We start from the raw sequence: 8,402 nt of genomic DNA, 5'->3' as shown, positions 1-8,402 counted from the left end.
GAACTGCTGCTTTCCTCTGTGCCTCAGTATCCTCATCTATAAAACGATGATAGGAATGGTAGTTCTTGCCTTGGGATATTGCGGGGACTGAATGAGGTAACTCAAACCTCGATGTAATAAGCATTCAGTGTCACTGAGTCTGACTTTGGTATTTGCTGCATGCACTGATTCCCAACAGTTCATAAATAAGTTACCTTGCATATCTCACAGGTTGAGCTGGGGGAGCAAGCAAAATAGCCATAGCCTCTGAACGAAGGAGCAGGGCAGCTTCACACTGGGCAGGCACACAGGAGGACACGGTCTGCCTCTTGCTTCAGCTGCTGCCAACTCTCCCCAGCTGTGCGTACAGATGGGGCTCCTCTCTCCTGCAGTGACGGGGCTCACATTGGCACAGGCTGGATTGCTTGTTGCTGTATATACTCCTCTTGCTGAAGTTGCTGGGCCAGCTCCAAGTCGCTAAGGCCCAACAAGCCAGGTGGCTGCTCCCACTTTTTGCTTCCGGCCAACTTGCTCAGGGAATGACTTAAGTTCAAGTCAGAGTCACAAAAGCAGCTGTCACCATCCACATTGTGCAACTTTCCCACACTACTTGCTCCTCCTATGCAAAGTCCTGGTCGGTGACCATTCGGTACAAGCGACTTTCATGTTTAGTCAAAGTTTAGAAAAAGACACTAAGTTCACTTTCCTGGGCAGCTGCCATTAGCTCACAGAGACTATTGTAAGTCCTCGCTGTGTCTCAGCGGTCTCCAGGAACTCTCTGCAATCAGGCTTTCTGTTAGGAGGTTGGTGTCGCTGACGTACTTGCAGGTGAAGATCTTCTCTACCAGCTGGTTGTAACGCACTTTCCAAACTGCACTCACAGCCTCAGAAGTCCGGGGATCAACAAGCTAGCCGTGGAATAGATATGCCTAGCAAGTCAAAGGTCCTGCACTCCGATGCCTACTCAAAATCTGAGACACCTGTGAATCACACATTGCCATCCAGACCTGTGGCCAGTTTAGGCAGCATTGTCACTGCACTGTCCACACTCTGCTGAAAATAAAGCTGAAGTCCTTCTGATTTTTGGGGATTGGTGGATTGGAGACCATCTCCGGGATGAGCCAGTGGAGCTCATTTTATATAAAGATAGTATCTTTACCAACAATTGTTGTTTTGGGTTTTATTGGCCCTTACGATGTGCTCAAAGAGTTCTTTTAAAGTAATGCTTTCAATGACTTTTTAAATAATTGTCTAAAAAATGTTGTGCGTTCATATAACTTATTTTGATTTCTAGCCTCATTATCTTTCACATTACCTTTAAAGTAGAGTGAAGTGAAAATATTTAACATTTGAGAGAGAGAAAATAGAGAATATTTCATCTTCTGCTATAGAAACTAAAATACATGTGTGTATATTTATGTATGTGTGTAGACAAACACACATACACATAGACATATACACGTGGGTTGTATATACATATATGCACATGCATACAGACATATACACATTTATGTATATGCATACATATGTATGCATGTATATACGTGTGTAAGTAAATTAATGTTATAGGCATATTTTATGCTGCGTGAAATAGAGGTTTTCCCTTATATTTTAACAATGGAAGTGTATAAATTTTAAAATGGTAAAACATAAAAAGACAAAATGACTTACTTAAAAGTAATTATTATCTTGGACAATAATTTTATCTTCTGACAACTAGCACTAAAAGACTTCAAATCCAGGATGCCTGGGTTGCTCAGTCAGTTAACAGTTAAGCATCTGACTCTTGATTTTGGCTCAGATCACGATCTGAGGTTTGTGACTTTGAGCCCTGTGTTGGGGTCTATACTGACAGCACAGAGCCTGCTGGGAACTCTCTCTTCCTCTCTCTCTCTGCCCCTCCCCTGCTCTCTCTCTCTCTCTCTCAAAATAAATAAATAAACATTAAAAAAAGACTTCAAATCCATCTTGATGTCACATAAGTTATATATGTGACTAACATATTCTGTGTTTCTCCTGAAAGAAAAATAAAAGAATCTCTACATAATCTGATACTAACTTCATAATGGGCTCAAGTGAAGGAAATGTGAGAATTGGCAATTCTGAATTTCATTGTTATGAAGTTTGCTTACTCTTCTCAGCCTCATATAGTTAAATTTCACTATTGAATGTTACGAAGAATTTTGATTAGAATAATGGAAATGACTTTTTTCTATAAAAATATTGTCCACAATTTTCTATCAGACCATCATCAGCAGAATTTCAGTAAAGACAAAAAAAAAAAACCTGTGTGTGTGTGTGTGTGGGGGGGGGGGGTGGTGGGTGTATGAGTGTTTTAATCCATTAGAAGATTTAGTCTGGTCTGCCTGACATAAGGGTGATAGGTTTCTATCTCTTAGTCTAATTAACACCTTTAATCTTTTTTAATGGTTAGGCATTCTCTCTTTGGTTTTGAGGCATACTAGAGATAAAAGCACAGGAGGCTGGAGGTTAATCCTTCCTGTACTTTATTTCTTAATTTCTGCCACAGGGATTCCCTTTCTATCATGGCTATTTATTCAGGAACCCTGATGATATGCTTTGAGTAAGAGACAACAGATAGTTGGTTTAGAACTATCATTCAATATTACTTAGATATCAAATTACAGGGGCTGTAATTAAGAGCTGTTACACGAACACAACTCCAATTTCTTATATGTCTTTTTTATTATTATGTCTCAGAAATGAATCAAATTAGTGCTTTCAGAACTGATATTGAAACCAGATAGCACCATACCTTGGATTATTCTAGCAAAAAGGTAACAATGGTGGCAAACACCCCTCAGATTTAGTTAATTAAGGATGATATAGATAGATACTAACATATCGATGATGATTTGCTTTTTCTCACTAAAATGAAGAGGGTTGAATTTCCTAGTATTGATAATAGAGATCTATTAACTCAAATTTGGCAATCAGTGCATAATAGAGATTTGACTTGTCATTTTAGAATTAGGATTTTTTAGGGTTATATCTTAAGTTTTTTTTTAAGCTTATTTATTTATTTTGAGAGAGACAGAGAAAGAGAGAGTGAGCGGGAGAAGGGTAGAGAGAGAGGGAAAGAGAGAATCCCCAGCAGGCTCCGTGCTGTCAACACAGATCCTGATGCAGGGCTCAAACCCACAAACCATGAGATCATGACCTGGGCTGAAACCAAGAGTCTCTTGGATGCTTAACCAGCTGAGCCACCCAGGCTCCCCTGTGATTAATATGTCTTACATAAGGTAATGTTTTGACCATTTGCCCCAGAAGCCTTAACATCTTTTCAAGACAAATTTTTTTCAGAGTTTTTGAAAATATACTGAGATTTTATTTGTAAAAATACATTCTTCTTCAAAATATTCCATTTGGAATTTTAGGCAAACTATAGATTTTTAAATATTTTCAAATTAATAAAAATCTCTTCAATAGAGTTATATGACTTGTGATTTCAGCTAAAATATTATATGCTTGATATATATACTTATATATCTTTAATAAATTTTGCTGTAATTGACCCAATATGTCATCTCTTCAGAACTGTAACTGAGGAACAGTTTTTGAAAATGGACCATTTCTTGAAAAAAAAAAAGAATTAAAACATTCTCAATTTGACTAGAATTATTAATGTAATATTCCTGTCTTACACACACACAGATTCTAAAGATCTTTAAATAAATTTAGGTAGAAAAAGCCAGGAGTCAAGGAGTGCTAATTAAATATTTAAAAATGGGACAAATTCCCTGGCGAACGTACAAGTATAGGAAAATTATAAATTAAAGCACTTTCAGAATTCTCGATTATGAGCTATTTAGAATGTTTGGTAAAATATATGTGTGGAATACATTTGCAAGAAAAGTATAATGACCAGCTCTACCCTTACTTCCTGCTATGGGCAATGTGTTTATATTATGCATATATGACTATATAAGGTACAATATATTGATCTAAAAGAGATTTACTTTCTTTCCATAACATTCTCTTTAGTGATTTGTGAGGGAAAAAAAGAATGATGAGTAATATAAGAGTGGTCTAATGAATTTGTGCATTACCTGCTTTGTGTCTTCATAAATGTAACTTGCCCAGTACAAATAGATGATTAGTATTCATTCTAAATTTTCTTTACATTTTTTTGGACTAGCAACCTATGTGCTTATTGAGGAAAATCTAAGTACAAAATGAATTTTTTTTTGTCCTGTCTCCTCTCCTGCCATTCTACTTACTAGTTACTTGTTCTTGACCAGAATAATAATTGACCTAGAGTAACTGTTGAATTCCATATCTTTAACTGACAAATGAAGATAATGTCTGTTTTAAATATTGTGTTGAGTGTAAACTAAATATAATGTTTTTCAAGTTCCTAGCATAGAGACTGCACTTAACAAATATTAAGGATGCCTTCTCATTTGAGAGATTTCCCATCTTTTAAGTAGCTTCGTTCATATCACATAACCTAGTTTGACAGTTAAATGGATATAATATGGCATCTTTTGCAAAGCCAGAAAACCATGATTTATTTTTTTTTATTTTTTTTTATTTTTTTTAATTTTTTTTTATTTTTTAATATATGAAATTTACTGTCAAATTGGTTTCCATACAACACCCAGTGCTCATCCCAAAAGGTGCCCTCCTCAATACCCATCACCCACCCTGCCCTCCCTCCCACCCCCCATCAACCCTCAGTTTGTTCTCAGTTTTTAACAGTCTCTTATGCTTTGGCTCTCTCCCACTCTAACCTCTTTTTTTTTTTTTTTTTTTTTCCTTCCCCTCCCCCATGGGTTTCTGTTATGTTTCTCAGGATCCACATAAGAGTGAAACCATATGGTATCTGTCTTTCTCTGTATGGCTTATTTCACTTAGCATCACACTCTCCAGTTCCATCCATGTTGCTACAAAAGGCCATATTTCATTTTTTCTCATTGCCACGTAGTATTCCATTGTGTATATAAACCACAATTTCTTTATCCATTCATCAATTGATGGACATTTAGGCTCTTTCCATAATTTGGCTATTGTTGAGAGTGCCGCTATAAACATTGGGGTACAGGTGCCCCTATGCATCAGTACTCCTGTATCCCTTGGATAAATTCCTAGCAGTGCTATTGCTGGGTCATAGGGTAGGTCTATTTTTAATTTTCTGAGGAACCTCCACACTGCTTTCCAGAGCGGCTGCACCAATTTGCATTCCCACCAACAGTGCAAGAGGGTTCCTGTTTCTCCACATCCTCTCCAGCATCTATAGTCTCCTGATTTCTTCATTTTGGCCACTCTGACTGGTGTGAGGTGGTATCTGAGTGTGGTTTTGATTTGTATTTCCCTGATAAGGAGCGACGTTGAACATCTTTTCATGTGCCTGTTGGCCATCCGGATGTCTTCTTTAGAGAAGTGTCTATTCATGCAGAAAACCATGATTTAAATAAGTATTACCTTTCCCAGGGAAGATTGCCTTTGTTCTCCTTTTTCCTTACCTTCATTATTTTTATTTATTTTCTTTTTAAGTTTATTTATTTATATTGACACACACACAGAGAGAGAATGCCCATGTGCACACATGAGTGGGGAGTGGGGGGAGTGTCAGAGAGAGGGAGAGAGAGAATCCCAAGCAGGATGCACACTGTCAGTCCAGAGCCCCAGCTGGGGTTCGAACTCATGAACCATGATATCATGACCTGAACTGAAGTTGGATACTTAACCAACTGAGCTGCCCAGGTGCCCCCTCATTAGTTTTTATTTTTATTTTTAAGTGTCTGAACCAAACGCTTTGCTATCTTTCCAGCTTCTTTTCCTTTTTTTTTTTTTTTTTTTTTTTTAATAAATCATTGCCTCATAGCACTGTAGCAAGTTAATCTGCAATAGAAAACAGAAACCACAGCACATGTTAAGTCTGCAGGGAGATTAGATAGTGCAGTTGGATGTGTTGTAGTGATGTGGGCCACCCACAAGAATAAACCTTTGTGCTCTAGCCCTCACTGTCCTGTCAGGAGCTGAAAGACTTAGCCCCTGGCTTTGTTTCCCTTTGGAGGTTTCCCTTTGGAGGCCATCTTCATGGGAGTGGTCACACACATTCAGGAAGGTCCCATTGTTGGGGTTTAATGCTTTGCTCTCCAGTCTTGAAATTCTTGAGAATTTTATCTGTAAATTTACAGCTTGTAAGTGAAGTGATATGGGACATTGGAGCATATGGCCAGAACTTAGAGCCTGGCTCACACACTCTGCTCCTCCTCAGGATGGGTTCTCAGGCCAGCTCCCAACTCCTTGTCCTCTGCTTCCTCAGGCCCTGGGCCCTCCTCCTGCCCCTCTCCCATGACTGCTGTTGCCCTCTGCCTGGGGCAGCCACTCATATGAGACTCTCATTTCTCTTTCTTGCTTTGAGCTCCGTGGGGCCTAGGCAAGGACTTGGGGTGGGTTGGGATAAAGGGTGCCCACCGATGTTTCAGGGCAGGCAAAGGCAGCAGCATCCCTGCTCCAGTAGGTGACTCAGTGGTGTTGATCCTGCCACTCATGATCCAGGGTCCAGGGGCACAGTGTGTACAGATGTAGGAGTTCCAATCTCTAAGGATGCAGGTAGGTCCTGTCTATGTTGGGTATCAGTGGTGAGAAGGGGAGGTTGACTTCCCTGTGCAGTCAGGTCTGCAGGTCTGTCAGATGGCTTTAGGTAGGCATCCTGGAAGTGGTGGCCTGCACGCCTATCAGGTTCAGGTGGGGTCCCTGGGCTCCTGCAAGGGTCGGTACTTTGTGGGTGAGTATTTCTATGGCAAATGAGTGTGACATTAAATAGCAAATAAAAGCAACGTGAGAGGTCAAGAAAGAAACCACAGAGAAAGGAACATGTTTTATATTTTATTACCTTTAATGACGTAAATATATATTTTTTTTGAACAAGAGATTTTCATTTATCACTGAGCTGAAATTACATAATAGGTCCTACCTTTTGGTTTGTTCTCTGAATCTTCCATTCACCTTCCCTCCCTGTTCTCTCTTTCAACCCAACTGGTTACTTTGAATCCTAGCCAGAGAGAGCTGATCTGCTGAGGGTCATGTGCAGCTACATTGCCCTGTGACTTTGCATGCCCTAATGGTGCCTGAGTATTTGTTCCCTAAGAAACAGTGCCTTGAGTCAAATGCTAACTCCAAAATTTATAGTAGTAGTTCTAAGGGGTCCTTAAAAGTGTATTGGAAATATTCACGCATATTCCTACCTTTGACCTTACCATGCTAATTCTTAATGTTTGTCATTTATTGTTTTTTACATTTAATCAATATTTCTTGATTGCTTACTAAACACCATGCACTCTGCCAAGTACTGGGGATACATTCATTTATGCAACAGCTATTTATTGAATGTTTACTAGACTCTGAGCTCTATTCTAGAGATTAAGGATACAGTGGTAAACAAGAGAGCCAAGACATTGGTTCTTGTGGAGTTTATATTTTAGTGGAATGAGAAGCAGTAGACAAACAATAAACAACTAAATAAATAATGTCCAACTTTTATAAAGTTTAGCAATATTTAGAGATTCCTGAATTGTTTGAATTTTTAAATTACTTTTATAGACTAGTGCACACACACACACACACACACACACACACACAACATACACACACACTTGTTCTTTTAGTTACTAGAAAATATAGATTGATTTTTCTAGCATGAGGAATTATTTTTTCTATGTATCCTCTATTATCAATAGCCAACGGAAGTTAGTGATAGATATAACCAATAAGTCCCATGTGTCTCAAGGAACACAGGTTAAGGAAGACAAAAAGCTTGAGCAAATTATGAAAAAAACATAGGTATTAGGCAAAGAATTTTTGACATTAGTTTGTAGATCATATAAGACACTAAAAATTAAGGGGGAGACATGGTTGGGAATGAGACTTCTTAAGAAATTAACATAGTGGTAATCTATTTGGTGGCTTGGCTCACATAGAAAGTAAAGGTGAGGGATCAGTTATGATGCCATTGAAACTACACAATTGTTAAGTGACAAAAGTTTGAATTAGGACGAGGACATTTGGATTAGACATAAAATGTGGGTTGACATGATTTGGGATGGGTGCTATGGAAGACAGAAGAATAAAAAATGACTGACATTTTGACCCTCAGTGATAAAGAGAAGAGTGGAAACTTTCACAGAATCAAAGATAGATGATGAACTTAAAACAACGACAACAACTAACTAAAAACCAGTGTGTACCCCTGGCATCCCACCACCCAATGTTGTTAAAAGCTGGAACCTACCATTTTCCCTCTTCACTAGCTCCTTGACTGTGTCAACTCAAAATTTGACAATGTGGCTGACAGTCCCATTTGCCCTAAGAGGCCAAATAGCATTCACTGTCATTGCAAATAACAGCATTTCCTCAGTGAAGGTTGAACTAAATTACTTTAACAGGGCTAAATT

At 38.6% G+C, this 8,402-nt stretch overlaps 1 pseudogene; it reads right to left on the bottom strand.

Annotated features, from left to right (window-relative positions):
• Window positions 1–269: 269 nt before the first annotated feature.
• Window positions 270–6,302, bottom strand: LOC132664620 (ubiquitin carboxyl-terminal hydrolase MINDY-1-like; annotated as a pseudogene).
• Between the last annotated feature and the right edge of the window lie 2,100 nt (window positions 6,303–8,402).

Source organism: Panthera onca, chromosome F2, assembly GCF_046562875.1.
Source record: "Panthera onca isolate mPanOnc1 chromosome F2, mPanOnc1 haplotype 2, whole genome shotgun sequence".
Lineage (NCBI taxonomy): Eukaryota > Metazoa > Chordata > Mammalia > Carnivora > Felidae > Panthera > Panthera onca.
Note: the sequence above shows the minus strand (reverse complement) of the source record. Positions and strands in the feature narration are given on the sequence as shown.